We start from the raw sequence: 23875 nt of genomic DNA, 5'->3' as shown, positions 1-23875 counted from the left end.
GACACCGGAGTTAGCCCCCCTCCCCCCCATCCCCATAATTTTTCCAAACAAACCCGATCAAAATATTAAGATAGCCAATTTGTTCAGCGTAGTTAATTTCCAGATAGAAAATATATTTTTGAGGAGGACATTCCCCACAAACCCTCAAGGCAAGGGTTTTTATTTATGCCCTGGGGGCATATATGGTTTTTATAGAAGGCGTTCTCGTAGAAACTTCAAAACATTCTGTATCGAATGGAAATCAAATGTCTAATGCCCTTTTTAATAGTCGAAAGTGATTGGAGTGCAACAAGTCCCCTCCCCACGCCCTTCAGTTCCCCAAACACATCCAATCAAAATTTTGAGATAGCCATTTTGTTCAGCGTAATTGGTTTCCAGATAGAAAATATGTTTTTGAGGAGTACACACCCCCAGAACCTTTAGGGAAAGGGTTTTAAGATATACCCTGGGGGCATATAAGGTTTTATAGAAGACGTTGTCGTAGAAACTTCAAAAAAGGTTCATTCGATTGGAAATTCAAAGGAATAGTGCCCTTTTTAATAGTCAAAAGTGATTGGAGGGAAACTAGCCCCCCCCCTCCCTACGCCCATCATTCCCCTAAACACATCCAATCAAAATGTTGAGATAGCCATTTTTGTTCAGCGTAGTTGATTTCCAGATTGAAAATATATTTTTGAGGAGGACACTCCCCCACAACCCTCCGGGCAAAGGTTTTAAGTTATGCCCTGGGAGCATTTAGGGTTTTTATAAAAGGCTTTGTCGTAGAAACTTCAAAAAAGGCTCATTCAATTGGAAATTAAAGGGCTAGTGCCCTTTTTAATAGTCGAAATTGATTTGAGGGCAGCAATCCCCCCCCCCCTACGCCCATCATTTCCCCAAACACATCCAATCAAACTTTTGAGATAGCAATTTTGTTCAGTGTAGCTGATTTCCAGACAGAAGATATTTTTTTGAGGAGGACACTCCCCCAGAACCTTCAGGGCAAGGGTTTTAAGATATGCCCTGGGGGCATATAAGGTTTTTATAGAAGGCGTTGTCGTAGAAACTTCAAAAAAGGTTCATTCGATTGGAAATTCAAAGGGATAGTGCCCTATTTAATAGTCAAAAGTGATTGGAGGGGCCCCAGCCCCTACGCCCATCATTTCCCCAAACACATCCAAACAAACTTTTGAGATAGCCATTTTGTTCAATGTAGCTGAGTTCCAGATAGAAAATATGTTTTTGAGGAGGACACTCCCCCACAACCCTTGGCAAGAGCTTTAAGTTATGCCCTGGGGGCATATAAGGTTTTTATAGAAGGTGTTGTCATAGAAACTTCAAAACAGGCACATTCAATTGGAAATTCAAAAGGCTAGTGCCCTTTTTAATAGTCGAAAGGGATTTGAGGGCAACTAACCCCCCCCCCCTCCACGCCCATCATTCTCCCATACACATCAAATCAAAATTTTGAGATAGCCATTTTGTTCAGCGTAGTTGATTTCCAGATAGAAAATATGTTTTTGATAAGGAAAATCCCCCACAAGCCTCAGGGCAAGGGTTTTAAGTGATGCCCTGGGGCTTATAAGGTTCTTATAGGGGTCGTTGTCGTAGAAACTTCAAAAAAGGCTCTTTCGATTGGAAATTCCGAGGGCTAGTGCCCTTTGTAATATTCGAAAGTGATTTGAGGGCAACTAACCCCCTCTCACGTCCACTTTTTCCCCAAACACATCCAATCAAAATTTTAATACAGCCATTTTATTAAACGTAGTTTTAAGTTCTGGAAATTAGTTCTTTGAGGATTAGAACTCCCCCAAAGCCCACAGAGCAAGGATTGTAATTTAAGGATTCTCCGAATCCTTCATATTATTTCTTATGGTAGGATACTCGCATAAACTTTAGAGAGGGTTCGTTTGATTGGAAATTGAAAGTTCTTGTTCACTTTTTAAGAGTCAAAAGAGATTGAAGGGCAACTAGCCCCTCTCCCTCCTCCACGCCCTCAATGCATCAGATAAAAATTTTGAGATAGATATTTTATTAAAATAGTTCAAAGTTCTGATAACAAAAACTCCGGTGTCGACACAGCCCATCAGAGCCCAGGGGTGGGCGTTGTAAGTTATGCCCTGGGGCATAACTTATTAAGGGGGGTTTATAAATTATGGGAAGGGGTTTTGTATGGGAAGAACACATAGGAAATCTATTATAATTATCCAATTATAAGTTTAAATACATACTCTGTGATAGATGCAAAATTGCTTTGGCACACAAATTCCTATTAAGGTCAATTCCAAACAGCCGTGATCCCTTTATGTCAGCAAGTAAAATGGTCTAAACCCCTTTATTGGAGCTATTTTTTCAATCCATTCATTGTTGTCAATCGCTGTCCACAAGTTATGCAAGCTGTCTATTGTTCATATATAAGGTTTTTATCAAAGAGGTAATCGTATAGACTTTGATAAAAGCTTCATTTGATTTAAATTGAAAGTTCTAGATCCGTTTTTTAAAGTCAAGAATAATCGGGCGGTAAGCACCCCCCCCATGCCAAAAAACACTTGAAGCTTTTTGCAATCAAAAACGAACAAAAATTAATTAAAAAAAACTTTCCGAAAACTAAGTTTTTCAAAGAAAAGTAAAGGCCATTTTAAACTTAACCTCAGGAGATACAAATACCTGTTAAAATTCTAACTCAAAACGACCAGAAATTACTATTAAAGCATAAATGAAACCCAAGACGAACAGAAATTAAATGAACAATCATACCAAATAACATACAACAAATAATAATACAAATGAATAAGTAGATCTTAAAGCGAGTAATTCTTAGATAGAATATCAAATTCGAGCTTAAAACGAAAACAAATATTTTGCTATTAAAGTATAAATGAAACTTAAAACGAACAAAAATTAAACATACAATCAATGCGAACAAAACATACAATATATATTAATGTAAATGAATAAATAAATCTTAAAACGAGTGTAACCTAAATTGAATATGCAGATCGAGTTTGAATCGAATAAAAATAAGTGCAAAAAAGAGTTCGGGTGTCGCCTCACTGCAGTAGTCTTAAACCTTCTGCGTCGTTGGCATTTTACTAAAAACGAACTATATTATAAATGTTTTCTTTTGTTCTTAATATTTAAAATAAATATTAAAATTACAGTAACATTTTGAACTGATGAGCACTGATTAGCAATTTATATCTTTATGCATCAAATATTCAGTTTAAGTTATTAGTTCTTTTCAAGATTGGTCAAGACAAATAGAGTTTCGCTACAAGCAAAATTTGGATACTGCCCCCTTCTTTAACTGTAAAAACCTAAAGCCTTCTGCGTCATTGGTGCTTCACTGAAAACGAATTACTCGTATATTACAATTTTATTATTTTCCAGTTCTTACAGCATTGAAAATGAAAATAAAAATTAGAGTGAAAAAAAAACTTGAACTGGTTGATCTTTCAACAATTAATGTCATTATATATCTAATATTCAATTTGATTTTGTTTATACTTTCCAAGAATGTTGAAGACTCATAAAGTTTTCCCATTTTTTTTTTTATTGTGCCATTTTCTTTAACTAATCGTGTTAGTTTGTTATGAAAACATTCTATGGCTTCTAAGCATTTCTATTTGAGCGGAAAACTGCACCTCAAACTTTGTGGAACATGTATTTTATTGAATGAAACACCAAAATATAATAAAATGTCAAGTTTCGGAGCGTTCCACCACTCGCAAGCAGGTGCCATTGGTATTTTTGAATCTGCATGGTCAATTTAGGGGGTGGAGGGTAGGCTAATTCTCGTAGCAGCCCCATTCCGTCGTGGTATGGTTCACATTTTCAACACCTGGCGTCCGACTATCATATAATCTACCAAGCATACTATTACCCCAAATTAGTATCAATAAATAAATGAAACCCAAAACAAACAAAAATTAAAATAAATATTAGAGTAACGAGCATAAATTAATGTGAGTAGGGTTCAAAACCCCTATGGTTTCTGAAAGCCAGAATATAATTTGTACTTTACTGAAAACAAATTCAAATGAGTTTACTGAAACAAAAATGTGCATTGTCAATTTAATATACATATGCTGATATTTATTCCCTAAAATATTAATTAATTTTTGATTTCTTAAAGTTACAAAAGTGAAAATATTTCAAACAATTGTTTTCAGTAAAGCGCCAATGACACAGTAGGTTTTATGCTTCTGCAGTGAGACGATACCCAAACTCTTGTTTGTAGTTATTTTTATTCGATTCAAACTTGATTTGCATATTCAATTTAAGTTTCATTCGTTTTAAGATTGATTTATTCATTTACATTAATATATATTGTATGTCTTGTTCGCATTGATTTTTTATTTAATTTCTGTTCGTTTTAAGTTTCATTTATACTTTAATAGCAAAATATTTGTTTTCGTTTTAAGCTAGATTTTCATATTCAATCTAAGCATTACTCGTTTTAAGATTTATTTATTCGTTTAGATTATTACTTGTTGTATGTTTTTTTTGCTATGATTGTTTATCTAATTTCTGTTCGTGTTGGGTTTAATATATTCTTTAATAGTGATTTCTGGTCGTTTTGAGTTTGAGTTTTAACAGGTATTTGTATCTGCTGAGGTTAACTTTAAAATAGCCTTTATTTTTATCTGAAAATCTCATTTTTCAGAAAGTTTTTTTTTTAATTAATAATAATAAAACATTGGAGCCGTATGGCTTTTACTATAGGCAACGCTACAGTGTTGCCTCTGATAGATTTGGAACCATCAGAATGGAAATTTGGCTGCAAAACAAAAAGAAGAAGTTATGTAAATTGGAAATGTAGCGTCATGAAAAAATGAAATGATAAAAAAAAAACGGAATAGCAATGGTATGTTCATAGACATAAGTATTTTCAAGTATTTTACAAGTCTTTTCATGTACTTTATAAGGAAATACAATAGTGAAGTTTTGTTTCTTTAAGAGCGATTCCTAAAACACAAGGGTCGTTTAATTAGAATAATAAATCTTTTTTTAAAATGCTATATAAAAAACTTTAGCGTAAAGAGCGAGGTCTTGGGGAAGGACAACATTCTTCATAAACGTAATAATTTACGCTCGTTTTAATTTTTTATATTGATCCTTATTTTCATTCGAAAACCTTTTTTTTTTAATACATACGAAAATTCAGTTGCTAGTTTATCTATATTCCCAGTGATTTGCAGCTAAACGAATAGCTACGGTATGTTCGTATTCATAAAGGTTGTATCAAAGGTTGCATAAGTATTTTGATGTATTTTATAAATCTTTTCATGTACTTTGTAAAGAAATACAACAGAAAATTTTTGTTTTGAAAAAAAAAACAATTCACGTGTGTGCTACTAGTAATTGTTCATACAAATATATGAGTATATACTCAAATTAATTATGAGCACCATCCGAGGTATGGTTTTTTTTTGTGGAGGCTAGGCAAAGAGCTGGCGAAGCTAGCTCTTTGGGTAGTAGTATACAACTCTGGTTCTTTAAAATTGTATTTATTTCAAAGCATCTTTCTACAACTGGGCTAGACAGAAATCTTGACATTCCTGTGGCATTAGTAGGAAACAAAGCTGACTTGGTCCGGGAGCGTTTGGTTTCAGCTGAAGAAGGAAGAAAACGAGCTTTATCCATGAATTGTTCTGTCTTCAAAGAAATATCGGTGAAAGACAATGCTGATGAGGTAAAGTTTTGTTGTATTCCGTAGGACGAAGAGCTAGTTAGAAGTATTCTAGAACTAGTCGTACAGGTTTACTTAAGAGCAAAATTGTGTAGTCATGGAAGCTTAGTTTACAACCTAGGACATTTTAGTCATAGTATCCAGCCATTAAGGGACTGGAAACGAAACAACTCTAAACTGACTAGTATGTAATTTATTTGGTAATTTTATGAAAAATAACAATAGCCAAGGCTGATGATGAATTACTTAATTATTTACCTGATTATATCAATGGATCATTTAACATTTTAAAATACAATAGCTTGAGAATGAAAAATAGAGAAAATTCTTTACAGGAAAAGAGAGGGAGTTCAGTGCTTAATCTATTGTTGTATTTATGTGTTTTTTTTTATATTTTATTTTGTATGTTGCTGAACAGTTGTTTTGAATAAGTTTTTTTTGTGCTGCCATAGCCCTGTGGATTTTTTTTTTGTAATAAATATCGATCTATCATTATGCAAAAGAAAACATTAGAGCAATAAAAAAAGAGTATTTCGCACTAAGAACCAGTACATCCACATTCTCCTTTAAAAATATTTGAATCTTGTTAAGCTGCTTTTGGATCGCCTCCCCAACCAAGTCAAAATTTAAAATCTATTGAACTCCTGGTCGCATGTCCCTTCTGACTTTAAGCTTGGTACCTTAAGCGGTAGTAGAAAGGCCTCATGAGCTCGTGACGGGGCACCAAATATGGGCATAGAGTTCCTAGGGAGAACACGTGGTTAATGGGGTCAATGACCTAAATTTACAAGGTCGATTTATTTGTTGTTTTGGGCAAGTGCACGCTCTCAGCGAATTTCAAGGAGTCCAGAAATAGGAAACAGTATTTGTTGATGTTTTGGCCAAGTGCACGCTCTCAGTGAATGTCAAGGTGTCCAGAAATAGGAAACAGTATTTGTTGTTGTTGTTGTTTTGGGCAAGTGCACGCTCGAGGCGAATGTCAAGGTGACCAGAAATAGGAAACAGCATTTGTTGTTGTTGTTGTTTTGGTCAAGTGCACGCTCGAGGTGAATGTTATGAGTTTTCAGGAGTAGAAACCAGTTAGATTCCGTGTGTCTTTCTCAACCAATCAGAGGGCTTGCTTACATATTAGTGGTGACGGGAATATGAGGAAAGGATTTTTGCTATAGTTTTATTAGTCTGTGAATAGAATTCAAAGGAGTGAGAACAGTTTGACTTTACTCATTTGGATATATATACTTGTGCTGATGATGAGTGGAATGTTTATCCTATTAGAAGTTGATAGTGGAGTTGATGGCAATAATACAAGAACACCAAACATTGCGGTGGAAATCACGAGAGGATCGCGGCTTTGTCTGGAATGGGATGAAGTATATGCAAGATATTTGATATCCTTGAGCAAATTTAAAATGGAGGATCAATTATGTTTCGCTGCTAAAGTTGATATAGCACATGTGAATAGACTTCAACGTGCTTTAAGTGCATTGGTGAAACATAACGAAGACAATAAACTCTATCGCTAATTGTACATGCTTAGTATTATTGTTGTAATTATTCAATAAAATTGTTTCGAAATCGAAAATGTTCCCTTTCTTTTCGGTGCAGGTTAGGTTAGGACCAGTCTAGAGTCAGTAGTCAGAGTGAAAGGATTAAAAAATGAATAAATTTGAGAAAGAAAGAATTAGATCAAATCTAGTGCTTATGGAAAAACATTTGATTTTGGATGATGATTTTCTCGAGTTATCTCTTCAACGCAGGATATTCTCTCGTCAGGGAACACTTGACAATATAATGAGGAGTGATTCTCCCCCATTAGACTATTATATGAAACTTTTAAAATGTGACTCAATTGCTTATAGTCATTTTATTGATATATTAATTGGAACAAAGCAGAATCATATCGTGGATATACTTTTGAAAACATTGCCAATGGATTCAATGTATATGGCTCCCCCGTCATTCAAAAGAGGTAACGTCACACAGTTACTCTTCTCACCATTTCCCCTCACTGAATTTATCCGTCAGCAGGAACGATCAGTTTCGTTTTAGCTGTGAGAGAGTCAAGTGACATCGGAAACCAAAAATGTTCTATACATGTCCATTGTGCATGTACACTCTTGGCATTTGGACTCAATGTGAGAATTGTACAATTATTGATGACTATAGTGAAAAGTGCAAATTATGTAATCCCTTTAAATTACATAAAGGCTATGCAGTACAAATTAAAGGACGTAATTTATGTCTTGAAGAGATTTGTGACTCACGCCCTAGAGGGCACCTCTGTTCCAATTGTCATAATGATAAATATGATCAGTGGGAAAATGCTTACTCTGCCATGATTGAAATGAGTCACCAAATCTAGGTCAGTTTCTATATACAATATTGGTCTCGTCGCGGATTTAAATTATTCTGGGAAGAGGAATCTGGTCTACGATTTGACTGTTGGGCTAACAAGACAATTTGGTTTCTACGTCATCGCTGTGACGACACTGCCTACTATGACTATAAACCAAGTGATTTTATTTGGCTGTTACCGAATGTGATTCACCATTTGAAAACACTGTATGTGATATTGCTTCAAATAGACGGATTGAAATTCGTGAATTTCATAATATGAATGTAAATAGTATCATAGACTATACAAAGAGATATGACAAGATTGAAGTTACATTGTACTGTAGAAAATGTGATCGTGACTTTGCAGTCTATCAAGATCAATATACAGTGAATCCAAATGATTTACAGGCATTAGTGGTTCACGACAGTTGCCTATACATCGAAGATGAAGAAATCTATAGTTAATATTGAAAGAAATTGTTGTATATATATATATATGCATTTTATTAATTAACAAATTTGCATACATTTTTAAAATACTTTACTCTTAAGGCACTAAAATCAATACCATATAGGTGCGAAAGATTCTTTTAAACCATAAAGTTATTCAGACGAGGATTGTCACCATAAATGTGGAGAAACTGCTTGTAAGTACAGCCGTGACATCAGAACACAAAATATAGTAGTGCATGGAACCACAGCTTTTAGTCGTTAGATCCTGCACCCTCTTCCGATTTTGAATAATATTTTTCCCCCTGCTCTCAATATAGTTGCTGATGTGAGGTGTGTAGAATGTATAGGGTAGACCAAGAGGATCGAAAAATTCAATCGTCTTCATTGTTTGAAAGATGCACAACTAATGACCCGTCAGCACAGTCGACGGACTGCTATTAACAAGAATCATGGCATTGTTGACACATTGAATTTTTCGACGATAATGCGAGGGCAGACAATAGGATTTGTACAGAGACATGTAGGGGTCCATATTTAGATACATTGATTATTTGACTGGTGTTCATGGCGCCAAGTCTAGTAGAACACTGCCTTTGGGAGTGATTTCCCAATATGTTTCATATTGATTTAGTGAGATTATTGCAATACTCTCAGCTAATGGGTCGGTAAATGTACACTCTAATCGCACACTCCCCGTACGTACTTTACTCATATCCTGTGTACCCGACAAATCCAGTACAATGATACCATGTGTTTTAGCAAACATATCTTCGGTTATACCATTTTCAAATAGTTGAGAGTCACGATCTAGGGTTTGCATGGTCAACTCGCACAATGTTCTATAGGATTAATCAAAAGATACATTGTAGAGTGGGATGCCATTTACTTTACACACAAGAGATGAAAGTCCAAACTTCTCGAAGTTATGAGGACATTCAGTCCATGATCGTATTGCACTGGCACTTTTTAAAAATACCAGTGCTTGGTTTTACGGGATTTTGCCATTGATAAAGAATGACTCGGTGAAGTTGGATGAGCCCATTGCTATATGACATTGAGTGGTGATTGTATGTGGACCAAGTAGTTTAATATTTGTGCCATTGGCTCTCAGTTTTTCCACAGCCAAAGCAAAAGAACTCATGACCTGTTGTGTGCGTACATGAAGTATTGCCGAGGTGAGTGAGAGACTTACATCATGATTGGCAGCAAGTTCTTTTCTCAATATGAAATTTGAGGGTTCAAGCGTTAATTTTAGATCAACTTTAACAGTGGGTGTCATCTTTTGGGATGTATTATATATATAATGATATACTTGCCCAATTATATGAAAGTAAGTAGTTGCATAATTTTTCAGTATATATGAATGAATTGTCTTAGTCATATATTCATGACAATTTCAGGTGACTATCATTTCCTTATAGGACTTGAGTGTCATCAGCATGAATTGCATATAGCTAGTATAATTTGAGAGATTGTTGCTTGTGCTCACCAGTGTGCCATTGATGTAGACAATAATTTGACGAAATAGATTGTGTAGTATAAAATTTTCATAGGATATTCCATCGACTCGAATTGGCATTGTATTATCGGATTTCCGGACTTTCATTTGCAAATCTATAAATGTTGAAGACATGTTCATAAAGTAGTCTTCATTGGAATAAATTTGAAAGTGGATATTATCAGAGAGGGGTTGTTATGGATAAAATTGTTCATAGTATCCATGCTTGACAATCACATCAACATTTTCAGCATTGAATAGATTCAATGAGGTGGTTATTGAAGGTTGAAAATCCTCCTTATGTGGTAGGTAGGACATTCTAGGGGAAGAAATCTAGTTTCTATCTGATAATTTTCTTTCTGGGACTTCAGTTTACAGCGTGTGTCCACGTTTTCCTTCTTTTGTTTGAAAAAAGGAGTGATGTCTTACGTTTCTGTCCTGAGTAGAGACTGATGACTGATGCAGTGTTACTTGACCTTTTTTAAGCCTTTACCATTCTGTTTTAATCCCTCGCCAAGGGTTCGCGCACAAGACCTAAGATTTTCTGAAGCACTTTTTTTTAAAATCCTCGCCAGAGCCCCAATCGGATAGTTTAGAGGATACAAAATCTGTCGCAGCTGGTACAAGATATTTTCTAGCCAGTGGTAGTGAAGAGCGAAACAGCTTAGCAAACCAACTGCCAAGACCGTAGCTAGACATTGAAGTGCGTCCTTTGTAGTAGTTCAGTCCATTGCCCTGTTGTCTTGGGCCAAGAGTATTAACATAGCTGTCAATATCAGGACAAGTGAATACCACTTTTTTATTAGACATCTTGCTGTTGAATGATGGGTCGAAAATGGAATGTAATCACAGCCAAACCTTTTGAAATTGCTATGGGATCACCCAATTCGGTTCTTAGTGTTAACTTACAGAGTTCCAAATAGGGAAGTGCTTACGGGAATATACTGAAGATGCCTTATATTGTAGTGGTGAATATGTTCTTGATTGTTTTTTCGTTCAAAAACTCGTAGGAGGGGGATATTTGAATTTAAAATCCGTGATGTTTCCACAAATGAAGCATAGAGAAATATACTAGTGTCCGTGGAGAAGGCAGACGGATATTCTGAAAAAATTAAATTAGTGTTTCCGGCACTTTTGCCATTGATTATAATGAGGTTAAAACAAAGAACATGCTTCAGTTTATCGTTAAGAATAACTTTTTCACTTGTAATAGGTGACCTAATTCAGATATCTTGCCTTCCTCTTTTGAATAGTTGAAATTGAAAACTTCCGTTTTACGAGTAGAAATTCTTTTATTAATATAACTACGTATATAATTCATGCAGGCGAGTTACTCATAGGGTAATTCAATGTATGGATAATCCATCCAATTGATTTTTTTAATTTGTTCTTGATCCCCAGTTGGTAGCGGCGGCCAATCATAGGGTCTATTTTTTATTTCATATTTACGATACTTTCTCAGGATGTCAAGTATTTTTGAAAATACAGTCGACAAGAGCCACTTCACACTTTCCGTTGTCGAATCTGATAGTGGGGGAGAGTTTCGTCCAAAAATCAATTGTTCTATTCAAGTTATTGTAGAGAGGATCAGAAACATTGGACATTAAAGTCACATAAAAATCATTGGGCATTGTCAATATCTTCAGCACTGACCCAAAAATCAAAATCTGAGATGTATCCTAGCCAGCAAACAAGCACCTGTCTCTTGACGTGGCGTGTATGACTCTTTAATATCTTTTCAAATTTATAAATTTCACTAGTGTTTCTAACTTTTTGTAGTTCATATTCATAAAAACCGCCAAAAATCCCATCATCTTATGTATCTCGCAGTCGATTTATCGTGGGCTCGGTGTCCAGAACTTTGGACACTTTGAAAATTTCAGTGCTCCATAAATTAGTCCCTTTTTCAAAAATATTGCTGGTTATATTAATTCGAACACTATCACCAACTTTGAATTTCTTCTTTTTTTTCTATTTTTACACATTGGAGTATTGCTTTAGAACGTTATCACATTTATTTTCATTGTAGTGACCATCTAGTAGTGTATAGTCGGACAGAGATATATTTGGTCAATGATTGCATATATGAATGATTTTATCTAAATCATGAATAAAAGCAGGTGTATTTTTCAATTTGCAATATCTTGAAATTAATATACGAATAGTTCGTATCAATTGTTCAGCCAATGCAGACTTTATCGGGCTGTGACTATGATATTGTGTTGTAATATATTTAAAAAGAACCCTTTGCACATGGGGATTAACAAATTCACTGCCACGATCCGATTAAATTTTTCTATATGAATCCTGTTCTAGAATACTTTCAATGGCCCGTGCAACTTCAACATCTCTCTTTGATCGTAATGGAATAGCATAGGCATAGCGATTAAATATACTGATTGCCATAAGAATATATTTTTATGCTGCATTGTGACGTTGTTTAACTGTATTTAGAGTTAAAAGATCCATTTGCATTATGTGCAGATGGAAAAAGGCTTTAGTTTGTCGATATTGTTTGCCGCAAAGCCTGTGATTCCGATGCAGTGCGTAAATCGATTCATTTTCTATATACTCTATTGCTCTTTTCAATATGATGGTGCCGGAGACTTTGGAAAGAGTTTTGGGGGAACTTAAAGGCCCCGCTTCGCCAATATTTTGATTGAAACTTTTCAGAATTTCATCTATTTTGTGCGTAAACGTTTAGTGTAATATCCACTCCTCTTTTGCATACTGGTGGGCGAATTAATTCGTCTTCGCTTTGGACTAGCAACCACAGGTGTCGTAAAATCAGTGACGTTGATAATATATTCAAACATTGAATCTTCTTCTTTTTTAAATGGCATTGTTGGTGGACTATATTCTCTTAGTTTCTTTAGAATTTGCTTATTGCCAATAAGACTTTTGGGAAAGTTTGATACACACAGAAAGGTGTATAGATTATCGTCAAAGGATAAGAGTCCTTTACGATTCATCACCATATCACAAATTAAATCAACTAGATTATCACTTTTTCCCTGAATTATAATTCGTTTCCCTGCGCTCTCTACTTGAACTTGATCGCCAATGTCCAATAGGAGATATGAGAATACTCTTTTACTTTGTTCTAGAGTTGGTCAGTGGCAAATGGTTTCCAACTTTCAATATACGTGAAATCAAGTCCTTCACTTTTGATTGTATAGGCTCTTGAGATGTTCCTTGTGTAGGGAGGTCGGTGACGGGTCTTTCACGGTATGGCTTATACTTTTCCACACGTTGCAATGCATCTTAGTGTAAAAGCAGTTTTTGCCATCTGCAAAATTTTCATCATTAATGAATTTCCTAATATGGTCCTCAAAATGTTTGATGGGCGAGACTACAAGTTTAAATGGTGTCAAGTTTTATGGTTTTGACATTCTCTCTAGAGAAAAATGCTTGAAAGTTCTGCAATTATCGGTAGTAAAATCGTGAAGAATCTAACGCCTGCTTGAAGGAGTCGTGTTCATTTTAATTTTTTAAACATTTACGTTAAAGCCCAGACGCGGACAGGGGAACGCTTTTGCTTTGTCTGTTTTCGAAAACCTTATTGCAGTTGAACATTGCCCTCAGTTAAATTTAAAAGAAGTTCAGATATTAGATTAATGAAGTCATTTTCAACCCTATGTTTGAGTATAGCCTTCCTAAGCAAGGGTTTTGAAGTGCTTAAAACGGAAAACAGATATCTTTGTTCGTGTAGTTTATTCAGTGTCATAATGGCAACTGATAGTCTTTCCTACTATTCACCGGTAGATATACTGTAATTTAATTGTTGAAAATGTCGGTGACTACACGTAGATCCTCGGTCGTGCTCTGACTAAGATCCATAAAAATGTAACCATAGGGCTTGCTAGTTGTCTGTGTTTACGCTTACAACAGAAATTTTGGAGCACCGGAGTATATCTTCTTATTGAGAGTTATGAGCGAGCTAGAATCGTGAATAACTCGATAGATAATATAGACGGTGAAATTCAAAGCAAGGGCTCGCATACATTTGCTCTGATGAAACAGATTGTGTAGAACCATAGTAACGGAAATGTGTTCATGATGGGAGCGAACGGTGAACAGTTGTAGCATTTCCTGTGAGAACTGTTCAATGGATTCAGCCAAATCATCAATAATCAACCACGAGTTCGATTCAATACTTTTTAAAACATCAAGTCCGCGTATGAATTGTATTGGTATGGATGTCGTAATAGCTTTTATTTTATGATAGGACCCCTGCAAAATACTCAAGCAATAGAATATTTTTTTCGGCTTCTTCAAAAACCTTTTATCACACTATTGAATTATTTTCGTTAAAAGTGCTGTTTTCCTCGACATTGACGGACCACACAGACATTATCTGAAGGGTGGTTTTAATTGAAACTTACTGCTGACAACTGTCGGACTGCAACTAAATGTAAATCATATGTGCTCAAAGAAGAATTAGTAATTTCCCCAAAGATCTATCTATTCAAGAACAACAAAAAAACAATATTTCATGGCAACATTTATTACAGCAATATGATAACACTTGTTCAACATGACACTTGGTCAACATGAAAACTCTATTTGTTTAACTCGAACTCGGCAATGATAACACTTTATAATAAACACTTATTGTCTTTAAACACTTTTCTATACAACACTTTTGTACATTAACACTTTTCTGTACAACACTTTTCTGTACAACATCTTTGTACAACACTTTTCTACACAACACTTTTCTGTCCATATTTAAAAGAAATTTTTTAAAAATTAAAAACTATTAATGTACAAAAAAAACAAAACAAACACTTTCTATAAAAAAGATTTTATACAACAAAATACCCTCACTGGACATTGCTAGCACAATTTAACTTGATTACGGGGAATCGAAATGGGGTGTCCCCCCTCCCCCCCCGGGGGCCACAGGGGTGAATAGTAGCTTGCCGTGGGTCGGACCCCCCCCCCCCCTGGGCTGGTACGGGCCGGGACCCCCCCCCCTCCCCCTGGGAAACGCGATGGAAAAAGAATAGGTATCGTCCCTGCCGGTTAGGGGTGGTGGTTAGGTTAAGCTCGTGAGATTTGGTTAGTTAATTTATGACCAGGTTGGGTGGAGGTTAGTCAGATTAGGTTATTTTATCCAGACCAAGATGATTGCGATAGTCTTTGCATTCAACTCGGTCTGAAATACGGTAGTGGCCGTGGGGTAGGACGGTCAAACCATTCTCGAGCACATAGATTTTGTCGGATATACACGACATTGCATTCTTTTCCACTCTCACAGTATAATGTCTATACTGTAGAGATTGAATTTCAATCACTTGTGCTCTCGGCACTATGATACTTTCTACACAGTCTCTATACACGCTCATGTTGAAATTACTCTTTACAAAATGTGTAGGCACCCCTTTACACGCCTTCTTTTCTTCCCCACTATGAGTTTCAACGCAATAGACTTTGGGATCCGGGAACACCCCCCTGGATATCAAATTAATCCCCGTCTCTGATTTTAACATTAGTAGTTGGTTGAGGGCTTGAAGTTTCACCAACTCGGGGTAAAGTGATGGATTCCAGTTGGTGAAATCCATCCGCGAGCTGATGTGCACCTCATTTTGCAAATCACCCAATAAATCCAATTCAGCCCCATTTACCTTTAACAGCAGAGAATCTGTATCACCACAGTAAACCTGAACCTCCCCCTCCCGTGGTCATTGCACCGTGCACACATTGTAAAAAAATAAAAACATGAGCTTTTTTGAAATTTACAGTACTGAACTGCTGCCTGCGATATTCTTGTTCAGAACTACATTTTGCTTTCGCCTGTATAGAAGAACCCTGCCAGCCTCTATGCTCGTGAACGAGGTAAAATTGGGGTCGGCAATAGTTCGTGCACACTCTAGAGGGTCAGTCACAACTTCGCAGCGAGATCTATTACGTACGCTTTCACACATTTTTCCAAATGCTGAATTTAGGAGGAGCTTGTACATTTCCTTCTCCACCTTTTAATTTGTCTGAGAGCGTTTATTGACACAAGAGTTAATAAATGTTTTCAAATAGTGTCGCTGATCGAACGGCAGGACCCTGTGTATTTTGGTGATCTTGAAGCCATTGCTAACCATCAAGTGCAAAAACACATGGTTAACAGCGATATTCTCCTTAGGGTCCAAATCAGCAATCAGTTTCTGTTTAGAGGGAGTCCAGTACATCCCCATCTCCTCAACCACTGAAAGATTGTAGGGACTCAGAGATCCCCTACTCACGGGCCGATTGATACAAGGGTAGACAAAATCTTTGACTCAGTCAGGACGCGCCAGCGGACTGTGACCGTCAACTTCAAAGAACAATCCTTGTGGCCCATTGTCCTCGATGGTGGTAATGTCGGGGAACTCACAGGGATTCTCAAGCCATTGATAGTTCCCACACGGCATAGAGTAGTGGGACATTGCCGAGGGGTACAATGAGCTCATGTCCAAGAACACTGCATTTGACTATGCACCGGTGCTTTGTGCGCTCGGATCGGTTGATAAGACGCGGTCCCCATGAAAAAACTACCCTCCCCTCAATGTACACTCTACAAAAATGCGCTGATATATGTCTGTGATTAGGCCTATTTACTCCCTGCTAATTTTTAAAATTAAATACATTAATAAATAGGGTGTTGAAAAAAAGTAGCTTATATTTAACCCGAACTCTGAATAGATCTGGTCTGTATTCTTACAGACTATATCCAGCAGAGTTAGAACGTCACTGGCCAAGTACAGTCTACAATAATCCCACCCATTTTTACAATCCCCCTTGGACCACACCTTCTTGGCAAACTCATACTCCTCGGCTCTGCATTCACTGTTGGTCAGTGAATTTTAAAAAGCTTCAAATGAAGGTACTTTCACCTCACTTAAGCGTGTACCAGATCAGCAGTAGTCGTATGTGCATATACCTTTGCAGGTCAACAGGTCATACATTTCACTGTCTGGAAAGCGCTGTTTAAGCAAGGGAAAGCTATCAAAATTGTCGCTATTTTGCACTTGAATCAATTTACACAATGCCTTGGGGAAAAAACTAAAGGAATATAAAAGACGGATTTTATCACATCACGTATGCCCAGTATACAGTGCCTGCCATTTCAGGTCGAGAAGCAGCAACTTTTCAGCTAATTTGGGACTAATGTTGTAGTTAAATGAACTATTTACTCATGGGTAATCTACTTCCTCTCCCTCCATATGCATAGGTGCCCGTGCCGGTCCAATAAATTTTAAATCATAATTGGAATTATGAATAAAAACAGGGATAAAAAACTGCTGGGTAACATTTAAATTACACGATTGATGCGCAACCCCTCTAAAATTACTCCCCCCGAGGATATTTCCTGCCACAAGTGATTATGATCTCTGACTTTCCCCCGCCCCCCGCGTTTCCCTGTAGTCCCCATGTGCCCCGCTGCAAACTCTCCCTTAAAAACCCAACATATTTTTTTATTTTTAATAGTGTGACGATCCTCTGCAGACAACCCCATTGGATAATGAGTATTTCTCAAACAAGAAATAGCACCATTAGCTGTGCCAATCAGTTTAGTCAGTGCCTTGACCATGCACTCGTTCTCATCCAATGTTTCAACTATTTCTAACAACCGCATGGTGTTAGAACTGTCTCTTTGCGCGTGGGCGTAGGACACTGCAATAGCCTGATGTTCTTTGACTCGGTTTGGAAATCGGGGGTCATTCACATCCACCAGCTTAGCTTCACGGTCTAAAGATATTTTGTTGCACTGGAGAAAGATGTTCTGAAAATTTTTAAAGCGTAGAATGGCCCTATCCTCTGAAACCGTTTCCACTGTCTGGTAGCCGTGTCGGCTACAATACTTCAAATGAGCCAGTAGTTTTATATCACTACGAAATTTTGAGAGACATTTTGAACAGTACAAACGTTCCCGATTAAGCGTACAACCCCCCAGAACTAGACTGCTTTCAGTGATAGGGTTAAAATGCCCGATTGCATTTGGTTGACTATGTGGCGTGTATAATAACCAAACGCATTGTCAGACCAACTCAACTGAGGGACCCCTTACAGGGAAAACCATACCCTTCTTTTTAGAATGAGACCCATCATCAAATTCAGTGTCATACTGAACAACAGTACCACCGATATTTAAACGGGTATTTGCCCGTTCAAACTTGTCAATGGAGCGAATTGCCGCCGGATATTGTATCTCTAAGCATGAAGAATCTACAATTGGGAAGCGGGATCCATCCTTCCCATGTACAGCCCATTTGTCTAAATTCATCTTGGTAGCGTCCCGAGCTAGAGGCTCGAATGCTGATATGAGGAAAGCATATCTGAAACACATATGACCTGTTTCAAAACAAATCCGCTGGACACCTTGACAACTCACTAGATCTGGATTATATTTTAAAACTGTGCCCGTCCTCCACTTCCCCCCTCTTAAAATAAAATCTTTCTTAAATTTATATATATTGAAGTTTAAATTTTCAACAAAAAGAACTAGAGAGCCACTCCCATTTTCATTAAAGTTCTCGAGATGCGTTATAATTTGATCTACCCAATCGATGAAAGCACCCTCAAAATTTTCCAAATTCGAATAAACCAAACGCATTTCGGAATGTATAAAATGATAATAAACCTCACTTTTTCCCTCATTCAAATAAAAAACCTTTAAAACAATGGAGACCTTAATTGAATCCCTCCCCAACAACTGAATTGGATTCTCCAGAAGTGCATGAATTTAGTCCACATCTACATGCACAATTTCTAGAGGGTCATAAACAAAATTCCCTCCCCTAAATGTCTTCAAGTGGTCCCCAAACGGCGCAGCGAAAACAACTATATTATTTAAAATTATATTCTACAATTGAAAATCGGGGAGAGTCGTAACCTCCTTTCTCGCGTGGATATTACCCCCTACCCCAAGTTGTTCAACAATATCTGGACTCTGTTCCACTTCAGTTGTTCGAAGTGGAGTCGTTAGGGTATAGGAGGTTGGGGGAGGAGGGTTCCCAGTTAATTAGTTTTTAAAATCGTCAAAAAATTGCAATGTATTTTGTGTCAATTACCCCTGTTAAACAGTGCTATTATATAAATTAAAAAAAAAATCATCTAAAAAGTCGTCAATATTAAAAGGTACTTCAATGCTATCGTCACATGTTAAATTGTTGTGGGACTCCACTTGTGCATCCTCTCCTTTTCCAACTGACAGGCAGGGGCGAGATGGCGAGTATGGACCCAGGACAATCTACAAATGAAAAAATAGCTTATTTTTAAAGTGTTCAAATCATCCCTACAGTTCAAATTTGGATTATTATTTAAAGTCAGCGCTTAGTAGTAGTAGCAGTATGCACATAGTAGCATTTGGTTAATTCACTGTTCCCCCCACAACTATCGATATTCTGAAAGCAGTCAATTTCCAACTTAATATGAGATATTTACAAACTAAAATGCCGCTTTTACATGGAAGGCTGTAATTTGATTTTGTTAAAAAAATAGCTTATTTTCAAAGTGTTCAAATCAGCCATGCTGTTTTTTTTTTATGATTAGAGACCATTGCAGTGCTTCCCACGACGTTTCCCAAATCGCTTTTTGGGTCCAGTGGCGCTGCCCGATCCCCATCGCGGCTCCCAGCCGTTTAAAAAATGTCCGCCAAAAGTTGAAATATTCGCTTCGACTGCATAAGTCCAAGTTTCTCTCTAATTCCGTTCTACAGGTTCGGTGAACTCTTCATTAGCTCACAATTATTGTAAGCCACCGCGCGAGGGTTCCGATTTCCGAGACCGAACTTCAGACGAGGAAACAGTACAATTAAATGCTGTAAACCGTTAACTCAGTATATTGTCAACAATGTTTCCCCATCACTAAAATATTGGCAAGGGTTTGTAAGATTGAAAAGCTATTTTAAAAATATCCTTGCGCAAATTACGGGATCCATATGTGACAGATAGATAAATGGGAATAATCTCTCAGTTCCTTCTCTTAAAACTTTGTGATATTCAATTGTGAAAAATAGGGGATTTTGAGTTTCAAATGGTAAGCATTAATTGACTTGAAATTACCCATGAAAAATATTCGCTTATGAGATAGCGGCGAAGAGATAGGGGGAATGCATATAAAGTAGAAAAGATTAGAAAAGAGTGGTTTCTTTGCAAAAAAATTATATTAAGATATCTCTACGGTTGGGGGGAGCATAGAAAACAATGGTTGGGAGGGGTGAGGGGTTAATATCCTGCTGAGATAAGTTTATATTGGGAATGAAAAAGAAAAAAACATTGGAAGAAATAGAAAGGTAGGAAAAAATGCTTACATTTGCATAATCCGTCTGGACTTGGGTGCCGGATGGTCCAGGTAGTGCGTGTTGGAGGGTGGACGGGGCGGCGTCGCAATGTTCTTGTGCAGATTGGACTGCAATGTTATGGGATTGCATAGATGAGCCGGCAGGGTTCACCATATTATAAGAAGCCGCCCATTCTCTTTTCGGTTTTTGACCGGACTGTATGGGGGCTGGCAGTGATGGCTGCACTTGGGCCGACAACACTTGTTTTGGGGTAGGGCCAGCATACTTAATAATTGATGGTCTTGGCTCATCCACTCTCGCTTTCTTAGTGGGTGACGGCGACAAGCATTCTTCATAATTTGCCTTAAAAAGAAGAGAAAAAATTAGTATCAAAATAATTTGCCCCTTTTTTACAGAAAGAAAGTTAGTACCCTCATCCATATAATTTTGTTTAGAAAAGCCACAGCTAATTATAGGCCTCACATTGGAGTCTTGTGTCAAATCAGAGCGGCATTTTCATTAAAAATTGACAGAAGTCAATGGTCGCTTTTAGCTAGGATATAGAAGGAAGGAATTTAATGACAGGTTATTTCTTTGTCCGAGAGTTTTTTTGAACCCCGGTGAGGGGGGGGGTCCGGGTTTTTGGCTAAAATAAAATAACGTTTGCATTTAATTTTGAAGAAGCAACAGTGCCTTGTTTGTTTTTCTGCAACATACGTAAACACATAGGACACTGGGTGTAAGCTAATTTTAACATCGCGTAGAGCATTATGTCAAATCCAGAGCAGCATTTTCATTAAAAATTGACAGAAGTCAATGGTCGCTTTTAGCTAGGATATAGAACACTTAAAATTGCATAAATTTAACGAATTGATAATTATTTATTTTTTCGAGAGTTTTTTTGTAAAACAGTGAGGGGAGGGGGGGTAGGGGTTGTGGGTAAAAGAAAATATTTTATTTATTTAATTTTTACGGAGAAACAGTTCATTTTGACTTTGGCTGCAGCGCTCGTAAACACATAGGAAAAGGGGTGACAGCTAATTTTAACCTCGCGTAGAGCATTATGTCAAAACCAGAGCGGCATTTTCATTAAAAATTGACAGAAGTCAATGGTCGCGTTTAGCTAGGATATAGAACACTTAAAATTGCATAAATTTAACGAATGGATAATTATTTCTTTTTGCGAGAGTTTTGTTGTAAAACTGTGAGGGGGGGGGGGTTAGCTGGAAATATAGAAGGAAGGAATTTAACGAAATGGTATTTCTTTTTGTGAGAATTTGATTGTAAAACAATGGTGGGGGGGGATTTAGCTGGAAATATAGAAGGAAGGAATTTAACGAAATGGTATTTCTTTTTGTGAGAATTTGATTGTAAAACAATGGTTTGGGGGGGGATTTAGCTGGAAATATAGAAGGAAGGAATTTATCGAAATGGTATTTCTTTTTTCGAGAATTTGATTGTAAAACAATGGTTTGGGGGGGGTTTTGGGGTAAAGGAATATATTTACGTTTTAGCTGAATATACTGGAGGATGTCCAAGGAAAATTCGTTTGAAAATAAAAATGCACTTACATTGCTAATTGCGGCTGTCAATGCTTCTAAAGAGTTAAATTTATCCATTGTTGTATCAACTATGTCAAAATACTTTCTGATAATTTAATCACATTGCATGTCCGTTATATACGAAATCTCAAAGGGCGAATTGTTATGTAACGGGGAAAACCATATTTAACAAGCCCTCTGATTGGCTGAGATGGGGGATATAACCGACTCGCTGATTGGCTGAGAAGGAAACACGTGATCTAACTGTTTCTGGGAAACTCATAACATTTGGCTCGAGCAACAACAACAAATACTATTTCTGGATCGTGACATTCACGATCTTTTACGCAATCAAGTTCTCGGAAATTCACTTCCCCCTTGAGTGCTAGATCAATAACATTGTTCCCGTTAGAATTCAATGCGCATGTGAAACCTTCGTTCCGGAGTTATTACACATATGAACATCAAATAAATCGACCTTGGAAAAAGAGGTCATTGACCCCATTAGCCACGTGTTCTCCCTAATGCCTCTATGCCCATATATGGAGCCCCGTCCGTATTCTATGCCCATATAAGGAGCCCCGTCCGGAGTAACACCCCCCATTCTACTGTTAGCTAGCTAGAATTAAAATCGTTTTTCCATGGGGACGAGAATTCAGCTCCTGCTTTCACTGTCTTTTTAATTTGCAACAGGTGTCAGTAGCGTGACTCTCTAAGCTCAATCCAGACAACAAGAACTGCCAGAGAACTTATTCCAACACCCAAATTTTCTAAATCTCAATGAGTTTTCAAATAGATTTAAAAAGGACTATGAGAGCGGAAGAGGGGTTAAGAATTAGTCTTTCGCCTCCCTTTTTTAAGAATAAGCCAGAATAAGATGGCTGATACCTCTCTTCTTAGTGTAGAGAAATGTTTTTGACGTTCATTTTAAAGCTATATTTGACTAATATGATTTCCTTCATGTTTTGCAATATTGTATTAAATGACATGTAAGTGTGCAGGAGCGGTCGGAAAGGATAAGAGTCGCTCATTTATAGGGAAGGGGGACAGAATACCTCAGAGAAAGCATTATAATGTCTAAATATTTTGACTTGTCACTGGGCCTTCCGATTGACATGGAATGAATTATGGGGATGGGGGGACGGTAGAAATTGATAACTAATCCCACTTGATTACAGTGAGTGTTTTGTCTCTCTAAAACTTTTTAAATGGTACTGAGGTGGGGGGGGGGGGTATTATCACCTTTTCTTAACAACATTTTTGACCTGTGAAGAGTAAGAGATTATGTTTACACACCTTCCACCTTGAAAACCACGGAAAATCACTTTTTTGAATGGGTTGCACTGATGTGTCTTCTTTTCCTTTTTTTTCCACTAGGGCTAGCAAATGACCAGAACATCGTAGAGAGATGTTTAATGGCTCATTCGAAAGGAAAATAAATTTGCTAGTTCGCTTTATAAGTGACCAAAAATATTGGAGGGCAACTAGCTCATCCACCCTAAGGGCTCCCCCCCCCCCCCCCGCGAAAGCTACCCAATCAAAATTTTGATATAGCCTTTTGGTTCGAAATAATTCAAAGTTCCAATATCTAAGGTGTTGGTGATGACTTGATCCATAGTCCCTGGAGAAAGGACTGTACGCTGTATCGGTATCGGACGTATCGATATCAGGAGTATCGGTATGGGCGTATTGCTATTGGTGTATTGGTATCGCAGGTATTATAGACAGGTTTTTAAAGCTTGGAAGCATAAAACAGTATCATCACTCTCATAATTATGGTCCAAACCCTCAACTGGAGGCTTGCAAGACCACCTGCTGTATGTTCCTCCTCCAAGCCCCCTTAATAAGCTATTCATTTGAGGTACAAACACCAATTTAGCCAATTAGATTATTAGAAGCGTGGTTCTGTTAGTATAGCTTTGGGCTTCAAAGTTGTGGCTTGCGTTCCAGATAATTTCACTGTTTTTGTAAATGTGATGCACTTTTTTTAAAGCATGTCCCGGGAAAGTATTTTGTTAAGTATTTTGATTCAAAAGGGAATAGAGGTCATACAAATCATGGTTTGAAACAACATTCTTAGCATATCACTAAATCCATACCAAAAAAGAATGGCGTAA

Source organism: Artemia sp. Qi Xiang Cuo, chromosome 12 (assembly GCF_049724085.1).
Source record: "Artemia sp. Qi Xiang Cuo chromosome 12, ASM4972408v1, whole genome shotgun sequence".
Classification (NCBI taxonomy): Eukaryota; Metazoa; Arthropoda; class Branchiopoda; order Anostraca; family Artemiidae; genus Artemia; species Artemia sp. Qi Xiang Cuo.
The sequence above is the reverse complement of the archived record's forward strand: the minus strand, read 5'-3'. Positions refer to the sequence as shown.